This window comes from Bos indicus, chromosome 1 (assembly GCF_029378745.1).
Source record: "Bos indicus isolate NIAB-ARS_2022 breed Sahiwal x Tharparkar chromosome 1, NIAB-ARS_B.indTharparkar_mat_pri_1.0, whole genome shotgun sequence".
NCBI lineage: Eukaryota > Metazoa > Chordata > Mammalia > Artiodactyla > Bovidae > Bos > Bos indicus.
This window is the reverse complement of record NC_091760.1, coordinates 68,726,307-68,741,663: the sequence shown is the minus strand read 5'-3', so window position 1 is coordinate 68,741,663 and position 15,357 is coordinate 68,726,307. Positions and strand designations below refer to the sequence as shown.

General features: G+C 41.9%; 1 protein-coding gene and 1 pseudogene across 4 annotated transcripts in view; one reads left to right on the top strand and one right to left on the bottom strand.

The window, feature by feature from the left end:
- The window catches only part of MYLK (myosin light chain kinase), a 279,384-nt gene that overhangs the window by 136,267 nt on the left and 127,760 nt on the right, over nt 1–15,357 (top strand). The gene's annotated exons all lie outside the window — the stretch shown is intronic.
- LOC139183004 (large ribosomal subunit protein eL21-like) lies at nt 9,260–9,753 on the bottom strand (annotated as a pseudogene).

Sequence of the window (15,357 nt, the reverse complement as noted above, 5' to 3'; positions counted from 1 at the left end):
TATCTTGGCCAGTTCTGGTCCTGTATTTTCCCCTACATTACGCACCTTTCATGCCCAAACTTGAGTTGAGGCCCACAGATAAAAATTACTTTATCCTCATGTGTTACTCAGCCCAGGCTGCCATAACAAAATACCACAGACTGCATGCCTTAAATAACAGAAATTAATTTTCTCACGGTTTTGGCAGCTGGAAGTTCAAGCTCAGGGTCCAGCAGGATTTGGTTTCTGGTGAAGGCTGTTTCTGACTAGCCGCCTTTCTGCTGTGTCCTCTCATGGTGGAGATAACTCTGATGTCTCTTGATCTTCTTATAAGGGCACCAGCCTTATTGGATTAGGTGTGTGTATGTGTTAGTCACTCAGTCCCGCCCAACTGTTTGCAACCCCACGGACTGCAGCCCTCCAGGCTCCTTTGCCCATGGAATTTACTGGAGTGGGTTGCCATTTCCTACTCCAGGGGATCTTCCTGACCCAGGGATAGAACCCTCAGCTCTTGCGTCTCCTGCATTGGCAGATGGATTCTTTACCACTGCACCGCCTGGGAAGCCCTCTTGGATTAGGGCCGCACCCTTATGACCTCATTGAACCTTTGTCATGTCTTCAAAGGCCCTGTCTCCAAATACAGCCACATGGGGTGAGAGTGGGGGGGATTAGGGTTTCAATATATGAATTTGGGTGGGGACACAACAATGTTTAAAACATCCCTTTTATGATTTTCTTTTTGGAACCGGGGAAATGAGGAATCTGAGGTCCAAGGTTCTGGTCCCAACTTTTGCCAATAAACGTGTGACTTTAAATTCCATATCTCTGTTTCTGCAGAATAAAGGGTTTGAATTCTCTGGTCTCTACAGTCTGGGCTAGTCCTTGTTTTCTATGATCCATTTTAAAGGAATGGAGTTGGTAGAAGTGTAATGTGTGCTCAGTCATATCTGACTCTTTTGCAACCGCATGGACTGTAGACCACCAGGCTCCTCTGTCCATGGGATTTTACAGGCAAAAACTGGAGTGGGTTGCCATTTCCTTCTCCAGGGGAATCTTCCTGACTCAGGGATCAAACCCATGTCTCTCGAGTCTCCTGCACTGGCAAGTGGATTCTTTACCACTAGCGCCACCTGGGGAGCTATATACAACCCAGGTCACATGAAACCTTTTTTTTTTTTTGATTCCCATCAGTGAGGACATTAGATCTGATGTCTCAACTAAGCAGGAAAAGTTTTATTAGGTCATGGTACTTGGGGAGGGGAAAGGAAAGCAGGAGAGCTGTTAACAGAAGGGGAAAACGCTAAAGCTCTCAACCCTGTCCCCTCCTCTTTGGCTTCAATATGGGGAGACCATTGAAGATGTTTTATTCCTTCTAACACTAGGAGATAGAGAATAACCTAAAGGCCATAGGCCCTTTGAATGTGAATGGCCTGTATTCCCTTTTGCTTCTACATCAAAGACCAGTTTTGGCCCATGTATGGGCCAAAACCCCATAGACCCCAGGCCTGAAAGAATCCACTCTGGTCCCTTATGCCATGGATAAATTGTCAACAGTGCTATGTTAGCCCAAAGGGAATCCCGCAGCGCCCCCTGCTTCTCACCAGCTTTATATCCTATGCTTTTTACTTATGCTTCATATTTAGAAAGAGCAGAGCTTCTGGAATTAAGAGTATGATTCATATGTGGAGCTTTTTAAACCACCTAATGGTGAAGTTTAGTTGGCAGTGTTATCCAATGGTCCTGGATTTTAGCTCCACTAACTTCTAACTATGTAGAAATTAACCTTTTAAACCTCATTTCCTTTCCCAGAAACAGATGCTAATGGCTGCCCCATGGACTGTGTAAGGATCAGCACAGCACTGTCAAATATCAGGCTCTCAGTACATGGTAGCTTTGTGATTCAAACCTGGCATTAACATCCTAAGAACTACTCGCAGAAGGAAATCCTTGCATGAAGAGTGGAAGAGAAAGCTTTCTCCTCTGATTTCCTTTGGTAACCAGGGCCAAGAAACATGCAGTATCTCCCAAGAGGGCAAGCATCTTAATGACAGGACCATTCACGACCTTGTGCAGTGGAATTAAACCCTAGGCTGAACCCTGGAAAGGGTCTGTGTAGCCAGCCCTGACGCTCACCCACCTCCAGACAGCTTGTCACAGAGCTTGGTGTAAAGCAAGGGAGAGATGTGATGCCTGCCCCCTTGGGAGCTTCTCTCTAATGGAGAGGCCATGGGCTGTTCTCTAGCCCCACACTGTCCAGAAAAATACAGTTGATTCTTGAACAGTACAGGTTTGAACCTTGCAGGTCCACTTATACAGGGATTTTTTTTTTCAGTAGTAAATACTACAGTACTACATGATCTGAGATTGGTTAAATCTGTGATGTAGAACTGCAGATACATAGAAACCGCATGTGTATGGAGGGCTGACTATAAGTTATACATGGATTTTCCACTGTGGGGAGGATGGGCACCCCTAATTCCCAAGTTGTTAAAGGGTCAACTATATAATACTGGGAAATCCCATGGACAGAGGAGCCTGGCGGGCTACAGTTCATCAGGTTGCAAAGAACTGGACAAGACTGAAGTGACTTAGCACACATATAATGTGAGCCACATATGTAATCTTATGTTTTCTAGTAGCCACATTTTTAAAGTTGAAATCAATTTTGATAAAATATTTTACTTAATACAATACATTCAAGATTTATCATTTCAAAATATAATCAATATGAAAATTATTCCTAAGATATTTTATGTTCTCTAACATTTGCAGCATATTTTGCATAGTAGCACATCTTAATTCAAACCAGCTGTATTTCAAGAATTCAGTAACGACTGGTGGCTAATGGCTACCATGCCAGACAGCAGAGCTCTAGAAACTCCCACGTGAATAGGGATAAACAAGGTTTACATGGAGAAAAGAGAAGAGAAGCCCACAGGTATAAACAAGGTGGTGGCTTGTCCAGGGCAGTCACTCCATAGTGTGAACCTCGGGCGTGGGGTCGGGTGAGGGGTGGGGAGATATGCCCCTCACCCCATGCTGTGACTCTGAGAAGGCCCTTTGTGTCTCAGGGAACAGATAGTCACTTAAGTCATTTCAAGCAATAGATGGTTAATATTAAGGACTTGAGCTCAGGAACCCAGGGAAAGCCAAACTGGTCAGCCCAGAGGTGATCCGACCTCAGAACTGCTCAGACTCACCCTTAGGCATGTTTAACGCAAATGCAAGGGCACCCAGATCACCTGGGGAATCTTGTGAAAACGCAGATTCTGGTTCTGTAGGTCTGGAGTGCTGCGCACATGCCTACAGTTCTAACCAATTCAGTTCAGCTCAGTCACTCAGTCATGTCCAACTCTGCAACCCCATGGACTGCAGCACGCCAGGCCTCCCTATCCATCACCAACTCTCAGAGTCTACTCAAACTCATGTCCATTGAGTCGGTGATGCCATCCAACCATCTTATCCTGTGTCCTCTTCTCCTCCTGCCTTCAATTTTCCCCAGCATCAAAGTCTTTTCAAATGAGTCGGTTCTTTGCATCAGGTGGCCAAAGTATTGGAGTTTCAGCTTCAACATCAGTCCTTCCAATGAATATACAGGACTGATTTCCTTTAAGATGGACTGGTTAGCTCTCCTTGCAGTCCAGGGGACTCTTCAAGAGTCTTCTCCAACACCACAGTTCAAAAGCATCAATTCTTTGGCCCTCAGCTTTCTTCAGAGTCCAACTCTCATATCCATACATGACTACTGGAAGAACCATAGCTTTGACTAGATGGATCTTTGTTGGCAAAGTAATGGCTCTGCTTTTTAATATGCTGTCTAGGTTGGTCATAACTTTTCTTCCAAGGAGCAAGTGTCTTTTAATTTCATGGCTTCAGTCACCGTCTGTGGTGATTTTGGAGCCCCCCAAAATAAAGTCTGTGACTGTTTCCACTGTTTCCCCATCTATTTGCCATGAAATGATGGGACCAAATGCCATGATCTTAGTTTTCTGAATGTTGAGCTTTAACCCAACATTTTCACTCTCCTCTTTCACTTTCATCAAGAAGCTCTTTAGTTCTTCTTCACTTTCTGCCATAAGGGTGGTGTCATCTGCATATCTGAGGTTATTGGTATTTCTCCCGGCAATCTTGATTCCATCTTGTGCTTCTTCCAGCCCGGCATTTCGCATGATGTACTCTGCATATAAGTTAAATAAGCAGGGTGGCAATATGCAGCCTTGACATACTCCTTTCCTGATTTGGAACCAGTCTGTTGTTCCATGTCCAGTTCTAACTGTTGCTTCCTGACCTGCATACAGGTTTCTCAAGAGGCAGGTCAGGTGGTCTTGTATTCCCATCTCTTTCAGAATTTTCCGCAGTTTGTTGTGATCCACACAGTCAAAGGCTTTGGCATAGTCAATAAGGCAGAAATACATGTTTTTCTGGAACTCTGTTGCTTTTTCGATGATCCAACAGATGTTGGCAATTTGATCTCTGGTTCCTCTGCCTTCAAATCCAGCTTGAACATCTGGAAGTTCATGGTTCACATATTGCTGATGCCTGGCTTGGAGAATTTTGAGCATTACTTTACTAGCATGTGAGATGAGTGCAATCGTGCGGTAGTTTGAGCATTCTTTGGCATTGTAGTTCTAACCAGCCGCTGGTGATGCCCGTGTGGCTGGTCCACAGATCACACTTTGAGTAGTACAGAAGAATTCCATTACAGATGTGATGTATTTATCCTAGTATGAGTGATTCTCAAGGGTGAGCATGCATCAGAATCACCTGAAGGGCTTCTGAAACCACAAACTGCGAGGCTCTGCCCCAAAGTTTCTGGGTTAATAGCTGTAGGATGAGCTGAAGAGTTTTCATTTTAAAAGTTTCCTAGTGGTGTTGATACTAGGTTGATGCACACTGGGTCCAACACTTTGAGAACCAGTAGGCTAGTGCCTCTACCTACTATGTTAGTTCTCCAGAGAAACAGAATAGATCATATGTATATGTGTATAAAAAGATTCATGACAAGGAATTGGCTGTCACCATTATGGGGGCTGACAAATCCCAAGATCTTCAGTCGGCAAGCTGGAGAACCAGGAGACCTGATGGTGTCATTCCTGCCCAAATTCTAACGCCTGAGAATCAGGACAGCGGATGATGTGGTTTCAGTCCTAAGCGGGAAGGCCCTGTAGGTGATGGTTTCTGAGCCTGCTCCACTTGTCTCTGTTGAAAAGCAAAGACACATCCTGATCCTGGCATGTCTCCCAGAGCTGAGAGTGTGTCCCTCTGTCCACACAGCCTTGTGCACCACTCTGTCCCTCTCTGGGCCAGGCCCATTTCAGATAGGCTCCCCGCCCTCTCGAAGTTTACCTCCTACTGGGAAAGGGACTACAAATAGATAACCAATATAACTTGTAGAATTAAGTACTCCCTGACCATGTGTGAGAAACAGAGCCAGGTGGCAGGCCACCCAGAATGTGGCAGCAGAAGGGAGAGTGACCCCACGTCACGGAGTTTAAGGGGGAGGAGTGGCCTTAGTGACCGCTAGCCTAGCTATGCTGGGGTCGCTGACACCAGTGTTATCTGGTGATATTTGGATTTGTAGGAAATGCTTTTACACTATGTTTTGCTACTACCCTTTTTTCGGGGACAGATTTCTCAGATCCCTTTCATTTTCACATTGAATTAGATTGATGACAATATATATTTTGAGACTGTGTCTATTTGCAGTGGCTGAGTTTTAATATTACTCTATTCCTCAAGAACGTCTGTTATGAGTCTCCTTTTGTTGTGTTGTTCTCTTCTTTCATACCATCTTCTTTTACCGAAATCTTCTACCTCCTTTAAAGACCATAATTATATTTCTCATTTGTACTGTTTATAACCTCTTTTCAGTCCATAACACTCCCGATCACTCTCCTTTTTGTAGGTATATATGCCCTATTTTTTTTCTTACCCAGTCAGAATATTAAAATGCTCTGAATTTTTGTCCTTTTCTATCTCATCAAAGTTAAATATATAAACGTAGTAGAGATAAAAGTATTTTTTTTGCTCCTGCAGTCTCACTGGTAAACAGTTGTGTGTCAAGAGTGCCTTGGCAGAGGGCTCACGTGTTTGCTACATGGAAAAGTTAGATGACAAAGGACTCAGTCTCATTCTCTTCTTGAAGGATGACTTCCACATCCTTGTCTCCCTTCCCTCAGCTGTTTCCACCTTCCAGTTTGCCTCCAAAATATATGCCAGCACTGCTGACTGGCCCAGTGTTTACTCCTGATGGTGCCATCTTTTCTCCTCATCTCACTCCTCCATCTGGTTCTCCCATCTCCACCCCAAACCCCCTATACTTTCCCGTTGCTTGTAGTCCTGGCCTCCTCTCCATTCATCAAGCTTTTTTGCATGTGCTAACTTTGTGCTGTTATCTAAGAGCAACAAGACTTGGTAATTGCTCTCAAGAGGCTGACTTTCTTGACCTCATATTTCATTGTTATGTGATGATTAGGCAACAACATCAGGATGCATTTAGGAAGTGCTGACTTTGTGTGGTGCCGTGTGGGAGACAAAATACTTTGTCAGATCCTTTCTGCAAGAACCTGGTTGGTCAGATAAGATCAAGACATGTTGAAAGCTAAGTCAAAACACAATCCCAGTCATAAGATAGCATTGGTTTATCTGCCAAATGATTGGCACTTCAGCTCTGTAAGCTTAGAGGAGGACGAGATCTCTGGAGGCTGAAATGGTCTGTGATGTCTTCTGGGTGGAGGAAGGACTTGGTTAGTCCTGGATGGATCAGGTCAGATGGATGCCATTTGGATGGCAGAATATGATACTAATGACAGGGATGGGAGAACAGTGGAGAGAATTAAGGCCTGGGGTGGAGGGCTGGGCAGGAGCAGAGATAGTGGGAAATGAAACTGAAGGAGAGATTGGGAGGAGACCATGGCAGGTCTGGAGCATGAGGCCAGGTGGTTTGTAGAGTCAGATCCATCTCAGAGTATGAGTGGACAGTTCTGCCCTTCATCGTTGCTTTTCTATTTTCATACTTCATGTCGCTCTCCAGGTGAAAGGAAAAGAACCCGAACTGTTGGAGCCCATTGCCTGTGAATTCATGGCCTGATGGGTGTAAAAATAAAGACCTGGACTATAAAAAAAAAAAAATGAATGAAACCTTAAAAGAAGATAACATGGCAAGACAAGTTACAGACCACTGCTCCCCTTAGCCACAGCTAGGACAGACATACTATGTGCTTATTTCTGCTTCAGGAATCTTCTAACTTATTTTTATTTTTCTGAACGCATGGGTTTCTACCACACGTGATCACAGATTTTTCACATGTTCCGTGTTTGATACACCATCATTTTGCGTGATTCCAAGCAAAAATGGGTTGCTTATTAGTACAATAGTACAATTAGTACAATTAGTACAATTAGTACCATGTTTAAAATAACCTTCCCATACACTGCACTTGCCCACCGGGTGGTTTCTGATCAGACATCCATATAGTAGCTGCAGCCAAATTACTCCCACCACATCAGACCCACAAATGCGGAGGGGCTCAAACCAGAGGTGACTTTCTCTTTATTTCCTTTCTGATAAATTTTTATAAAATCAGTCTTTATGACTTAAGTACTAAAGGGAACACCTGCTACTTGGCTTGGTGTTTTGGGGGGCGGAATCACAATGGAAAGTAACTCTTGAGAAGTGAGCTGGGATGCCTGGGAGTTTTGGCCTCAGAAAGAAGACTGTAAAGGAAATAGCCATTTTCTCTCTTTAGAGGATCTAAATCCTTTTCAGAGTACTTATTTAAGACAACTTAGAGATCACTGGTTGCCATTTATTGAATTATTCCTCCCTCCAAAATGAAACTTCAGGTCACTACTCCTTTGAATTCATTTGGTAGGATATGACTACCTTATCCATCAATGACTGGGAAGTAGTTTGTCTTATAAGTGGTGAATATTTTATTTCAACCCCTTGAGGAAGAATTGGTTCTTTAGTGCATCAGTTCCTGGGGACCCAAACAGAACTCCTGAAATGTCAACTTGATGTCCTTGGATGACCTCCTCAGCGTTATGGAAGGATGAACAGCTGACCCTTGAACAACACAAGTTTGAAATGTGTGGGTCCACTTATACATGGATTCTTTTCAATAAATAGTATTTTCATTTAATTAAGTGTGGGGAAAAGTTTGTCTTTGATTAGAGATCACAATAATCAAATCAAAAGAACTAGGGTTTGAGTCCCAGTTCTGTACAAGTCATTTCAACTTACTCCCCTTGGGTGAGTTGTGTATCAGTTCCTTCATTTTTGATACAGATTAACAGTATGTGAATCTTCTACTACATGGGGTTGATGCCCCCAATCCCCATGTTCTCCAAGGGTCAACTACTTGTTATTGAGTGTCATTGTATAAGAATAATGCACACGTGTACCTTCTGTGGAGAATGCACTGTGGTGTGGCAGTGACCTCCAAAGCTCACTGATTGGAGGCAGTAGAGTGAACCATTTATATGGGGTGAGGCCCCTGCTTATACAGGGACAGGCAGCCCCTGGGATAGACCTGTTAACATGTATGGTCAGGACTTTCATGACTCCTGGAAGACACAGCTAAGACCTTGACAGATGAAAACACAGACCTTCTTGGGAAGGAAGGCAGCCCAGCCACCTCGTCATCCTGAAGTCCCCCCTCCCTCCCCTTCCCCAGTCCATCACCAGATCCTGCTGGGCCAGCTCATTTGTCCCCACTGCCACCATCCCAGCCCATCATCTCTGTCCTGTTGCATGGATTCCCAACTTGTCTCCCCAATTCCACACATCAGTCAGTCAGTTCAGTTGCTCAGTCACGTCTGACTCTTTTCGACCCCATGAATTTCCACATTGCTGCTAAAAAAAAAAAAAAAAAAATCAAACGTATTTTATCACTCCCTCCCTTCAAATCTTCCAACAAGGATTTCTACTTTTAAACTGAAATTCAGGATCTTCAGCAGGCCCTGCACTGGAATGTCCCCTCCCCTATCTTTGAAGCACTTTGTCTTTCTCTTAAGGCTCAAGTTTTATTCTGGCTTTTATTACACACACCAGTCTACTGGCTGGAGCTCTAGCTAATGCCTTATGCATAATAGGGACTGGATCTGCGTTTTAGTACAGATGAGGTCTCAAGGATCCCATGTCATTAGCAGAAAAGTGTTTTGACACCACACTTACAGTCATTTCCCCCATTTTTTCCACTTCTGTGGTCTGTCACTTGTCTTGCTATGTTATCTTCTTTTAAGGTTTCATTCTTTTTTTTTCTTTTACAGTCTAGGTCTTTATTTTTACACCCATCAGGCCATGAATTTATAGGGAATGGGCTCCAACAGTTTGGGTTCCTTTCCATTGATCCTCACAAAGTGTGCTTCTTTGGGTGGAGCAGGCTGGCACTTCAGATGAACCCAAGTCCCTTTCTTTTTGGCTTCCTTCTTTTTCTGAACATTTTCATACACGTGTTTCAGGAAGCTATCTTGGCTCTTAGAGTGCTTAATATGCTTGATAGGCACATTGATTCTCTTGGCAAGAGTCTTGCCCTTAACTTGTTTGTTTACAATGATGCCAACGTCATGGTAGGTGACACTGTAGACTCTCCCAGTTTTGCCATGGTCACATTTGTGGGGCAATCCTTTTTGAATAGTACCCATTCCCTTGATATCTACAATATCACCCTTCTCGTAGATTCACATGTATGTGGCCAAAGGTGCAACTCTGTGTTTTCTAAAAGGCCTAGAGAGGATGCAGCCCCTCCTCTTTCCCTTCGTGTTGGTCATTTTGGCGAATTACTGGAAGATGGCGGTTCCAGCCGAAAGGGCTCATTCTTTTTTTGTTTTCTAATATGTGTTCTGTTATTTATCCTAACACTACTTTTTCTTTTTGCTATATTTTTTTTCTGCTTTTTTCTCTTTATTGAGATGCAGTTGACATATAACATTGCTAACACTACTTGTTATTCTGGTGTCTACCTGTATACCTTTGTTCCTTTATTTCCATGACTACACAGTGTTTTGTGATCATTCACCTTTAAATCCAAACATGCATATGAGTCAGTGCAGGCATCTGTTTTGTTATGTCTTCTAATATGCCTGAGCATTTACATTTTGAAATAGTCATACTTGAACACCTGTTGATGTTCAATATTGAAATTTCTTATTGAAATAAATATTATTATAATTTACTTTCTTTTTATTTCTCCTTAATCTGTTACTTAGGGTTTTACATTTTTTTTCTCTTTGAAATTATATAGATAGATGGTTAGTTTCAAATATTGATTCAGCATGGCACAGGGGACCTTGCTAAATACATGTTATAAAAAGTGGGCACATGTTCTGATTGAGTGAAGAACCACTATTTTAAGCAATCCTCAGTATCTACTTTGAAGTTGCCTACAAGTAGGGTGACTGCTCCCTGGTTTGCCTGGAACAGTCATGATTTATTCCTGTTGTCCTGGCAGAATTATTAATTATGTCCCTTTCATTGTCCAGAGACCCTGTTTAGATAATAAATTGTATCACCACATGTTTTTAGAAGCATTTCTTCTTTTTACCATCATGATCACAGTATTTCCCTCTTCAGCAGCATTCTCTGTGTCTAGTCAGCCTTTGACAAAAAGTGCTAGGTCCCTCCACTATTGAACTTTTCACTCCTAAAACCTTCCAGTATTCTCTTTTACTCATCCTTGAAGAATCTGAAATTACTGTTTAAATACCTTTGGTGCCTTTTTTTCCCTCTCACTAACTTGAGCCTGTCTTCATCAATTCTCTTAACTTACTCTTCTATTTTTGGCATTTCTACCTTAATCCCCTTTCCACTTACTTTTTTTTAAACATAACCTTGCTGTTCTGCCAGATTTTCATACTTTCACAGAATTAATTTTGCCTTATCTGACAATTTGCAGCTTCAAATTTTTGCCTATAAATAGACCTTGTTAGCTATTTTAGTACAAATTCTCTTTTTGCTTTGATGTATTTCTTTGGTGTTGACACACATTAAAATAAGCATTCCTCAATTCCATTTTTAGCTGACTTCTTTATATGTTACCTTTGGATTGTACCATAAACTGCTCTTACTCTGATATACAAGTACCTCCAAACAGCATTCTTTTGTTACACTTTGAGGAAATGCCATATTTTTGCTTTATTTTCTTTTTTTTAAGGAGTAAAGAAATTTTAACTTTTGGATTAAGACATTTGGCTCCCAAGAGTTTTAAAGATGCTTAGTTTAACTTTTTTTTTATTGTGATAAAATACACATTACATTAAATTTGCCATTTAAATAATTTTAAAGTGTACAATTCAATGGCATTAAGTGCATTCACAATGGCGTACAGCGGTCAGCACTGTCAAGCTCCAAAACTTTCCATCATCCCAAACAGAAACCCCACACCCACTGAGCAGTCACTCTCCTTCCCCCTCCCCCAGCCCCCAGCACATATTCATCTGCTTTCTGTCTGTGGATTTGCCTCTTCTGAACATTTCATACAAATGGAATCACATATTTTGTGTATGTCTGACTTTTTTCACTGAGCATAATTTTTCAAGGTTAATCTGTGTTGTAGCATGTGTCATCACTGTATTCCTTTGTACGGTTGAATAGCATTTCACTGTACAGATAGACCTTATATTGTTTATCCATTCATCCGTTGATCAGTCTAATTTTTATTAAGTCTTTACTACAGCATGAAATGAGTGGTACAGTATAGCATTATAAGTGCAGTGAATGGTACAGAGATATTTTATTTTAAACTTTTAATTTTAAATATGTATACAGCTGATTAACAATGTTGTGATAGTTTCAGGTGGAAAACAAAGTTACTCAGCCATATACAGGTATCCCTTCTCCCTCAATGGCACCCCACTCCAGTACTCTTGCCTGGAAAATCCCATGGGCGGAGGAGTCTGTGGGCTGCAGTCCATGGGGTCGCTAAGAGTCGGACAAGACTGAACGACTTCACTTTCACTTTTTCACTTTCATGCATTGGAGAAGGAAATGGCAACCCACTCCAGTGTTCTTGCCTGGAGAATCCCAGGGATGGGAGAGCCTGGTGGGCTGATGTCTATGGGGTCACACAGAGTCGGACACGACTGAAGTGACTTAGCAGCAGCAGCATTCCCCCTCAAACGCTCCTCCCATCTAAGCTGCCACATAGCATTGAGCAGAGTTCCCTGTGCTATATAGTAGAAACTTGGTTATCCATTTTAAATGTAGCAGTGTCTACATGTCCATCCCAAACTCCCAAACTATCTCTTCCCCTCATTCTTCCCCCTGCTGGTAACCATAAGTTCATTTTCTAAGTCTATCAGACATTTTCTGTTTTGTAAATGAGTTCATTTGTATCGTTTCCTTTTAGATTCCACATATAAGGGATATTATATGATATTTCTCTCTCTGTGTTTGACTTACTTCACTCAGCATGACAATCTGTAGGTCCATCTAGGTTGCTGCAAATGACATCATTTCATTCTTTTTAATGGCTGAATAATATTCCGTGTGTGTGTGTGTGTGTGTGTGTGTGCGCTGTGTCTTCTTTATCCATTCAGTACAGGGATATTGTAGATGAGAGTCTTAGTGGTTGACACGTGACTAATGCTGGGGATAGAATGTGTATAAGAGGTTATAACATTTGGATATATTTTCTTCTGGGTATTTTATATTTTTTTATGTTTGGGTCATTTTACTATGTTTGGGTATTTTATTTCACTTTTACCTGCTTATGATCACATTGATTAGAAAAGTTTGCATGCTGCCCCTTTTTTCATAAAATTCATTTGTTTAACAAATATTTGAATGCCTATAATGTGATGGGAGCTAGTGTGGTTACCTCTGCTGGATACAAAGTTCTGGTAAAGATATAGTTTGGAAGTTATCAGCTTATGGGTATTATTTAAAGCCATAGGACCAAGACCTCCCAGGGAAGGGTCCATAGCGCTGAGGAGAGGACCCAAGAATCAGCCCTAAGGTTCTCTTGGTGATGAAGTTCCAGGAAAGAAGGAGGTTGAGGAAGAACAGGCAACCTGTTTAAAAGCAGGAGAGTCTGGAGGAAAAAGTGTTGGAGGGGATGGCCCCTGGTGTCAACTGCTACTGAGTGAGATGGGGAAGATGTTGGACCACAGGGTTTAGCAAGGTGGTAGTCAGAAGGGAGCTCAGTGGAGTGGAGAGGATCACAGTGCAGCTGGAGTGTGCTAAGGAGCACATGATGTAATATTTTAACATAATTCTGAACATTTCATATATTCTGAAACATAATTCAGTGGCAGAAAAATATTCTAATTGTACATTTTAACCACTTATTATCTCCCTATCAATGTGTGACAATTGCATCATTTACAATATTTACTATTACCAACAAGACCACAGTGAGCAGCTTTGTAAACTTTCTTTCCTACTTTTAGCATCATTTCCTTTGACTAGAGAGACAGAAAGGAAGATGCTGGTCTAAGAGCAGAGCAACTTTAAAGCTTACAATTCTCATGTGCTCAGATACTTTCTGAAAGAACTGACTAGTTGGCATTCTTCCAGTGTTATCCAGCATCTTGACTGCAATTGTCAGTTGAGGCCTCCCGGAACAGGTCTTTCCTTTTATCTGCCTATAACTTCTTTGAACCTTGAAAAGAGAATTTAATGAGAAGAACTAAACCCACATTATGGGGTGAAAAATATACACAGCTAGTTTAGTTCAGTTCAGTTGCTCAGTCGTGTCTGACTCTTTGCAACCCCATGGACTGCAGCATGCTAGGCCTCCCTGTCCATGACCAACTCCCGGAGCTTGCTCAAACTCATGTCCATTGAGTCAGTGATGCCATCAAACCATCTCATCCTCTGTCGTCCCCTTCTCCTCCTGCCTTCAATCTTTCCCAGCATCAGGATCTTTTCAAATGAGTCAGTTCTTCACATCAGGTGGCCAAAGTATTGAAGTTTCAGTTTCAGCATCAGTCCTTTCAATGAATATTCAGGACTGATTTCCTTTAGGATGGACTGGTTGGACCTCCTTGCAGTCCAAGGGACTCTCAAGAGTCTTCTCCAACACCACACTTCAAAAGCATCAATTCTTCAGCTCTCAGCTTTCTTTATAGTCCAACTCTCACATCCATACATGACCACTGGAAAAATCAAAGCTTTGACTAGATGGACTTTTGTTGGCAAAGTAATGTCTCTGCTTTTTAATATGCTGTCTAGGTTGGTCATAACTTTTCTTCCAAGGAGCAATGTCTTTTAATTTCATGGCTTCAGTCACCATCTGCAGTGATTTTGGAGCCCCCCAAAATAAAGTCTGTGACTGTTTCCACTGTTTCCCCATCTATTTGCAATGAAGTGATGGGACCAAATGCCATGATCTTAGTTTTCTGAATGTTGAGCTTTAAGTCAACATTTTCACTCTCCTCTTTCACTTTCATCAAGATGCTCTTTAATTCTTCTTCATTTTCTGCCATAAGGGTGGTATCATCTGCATATCTGATGTTATTGATATTTCTCCCAGCAATCTTGATTCCAGCTTGTGCTTTACCCAGCATGATATACTCTGCATATAATTTAAATAAGTAGGGTGACAATATACAGCTTTTATGTACTCCTTTCCCGATTTGGAACCAGTCTGTTGTTCCATGTCCGGTTTTAACTGTTGCTTCTTGACATGAATACATATTTCTCAGGAGGTAGGTCAGGTGGTTCAGGTGGTATTCCCATCTCTTCAAGAATTTTCCATAGTTTGTTGTGGTCTACACAGTCAAAGGCTTTGGCATAGTCAATAAAGCAGAAGTAGATATTTTTCTGGAACTCTTGCTTTTTTGATGATCCAGCGGATGTTGGCAATTTGATCTCTGGTTCCACTGCCTTTTCTAAATCCAGCTTGAACATCTGGAAGTTCATGGTTCACGTACTGTTGAAGCCTGGCTTGGAGAATTTTGAGCATTACTTTGCTACTGTGTGAGATGAGTGCAATTGTGTGGTAGTTTGAGCATTCTTTGGCATTGCCTTTCTTTGGGACTGGAATGAAAACTGACCTTTTCCAGTCCTGTGGCCACTGCTGAGTTTTCCAAATTTGCTGACATATTGAACGCAGCACTTTCACAGCATCATCTTTTAGGATTTGAAATAGCTCAACTGGAATTCCATCACTTCCACTAGCTTTGTTCATAATGATGCTTCCTAAGGCTCACTTGACTTTACATTCCAGGATGTCTGGCTCTAGGCGATTGGTCACACCATCATGATTATCTGGGTCATGAAGATCTTTCTTGTATAGTTCTTCTGTGTTTTCTTGCTACCTCTTCTTAGTATCTTTTGCTTCTGTTAGGTCCATACCATTTCTGTCCTTTATTGTGCCCATATTTGCATGAAATGTTCCCTTGGTATCTCTAATTTTCTTGAAGAGATCTCTA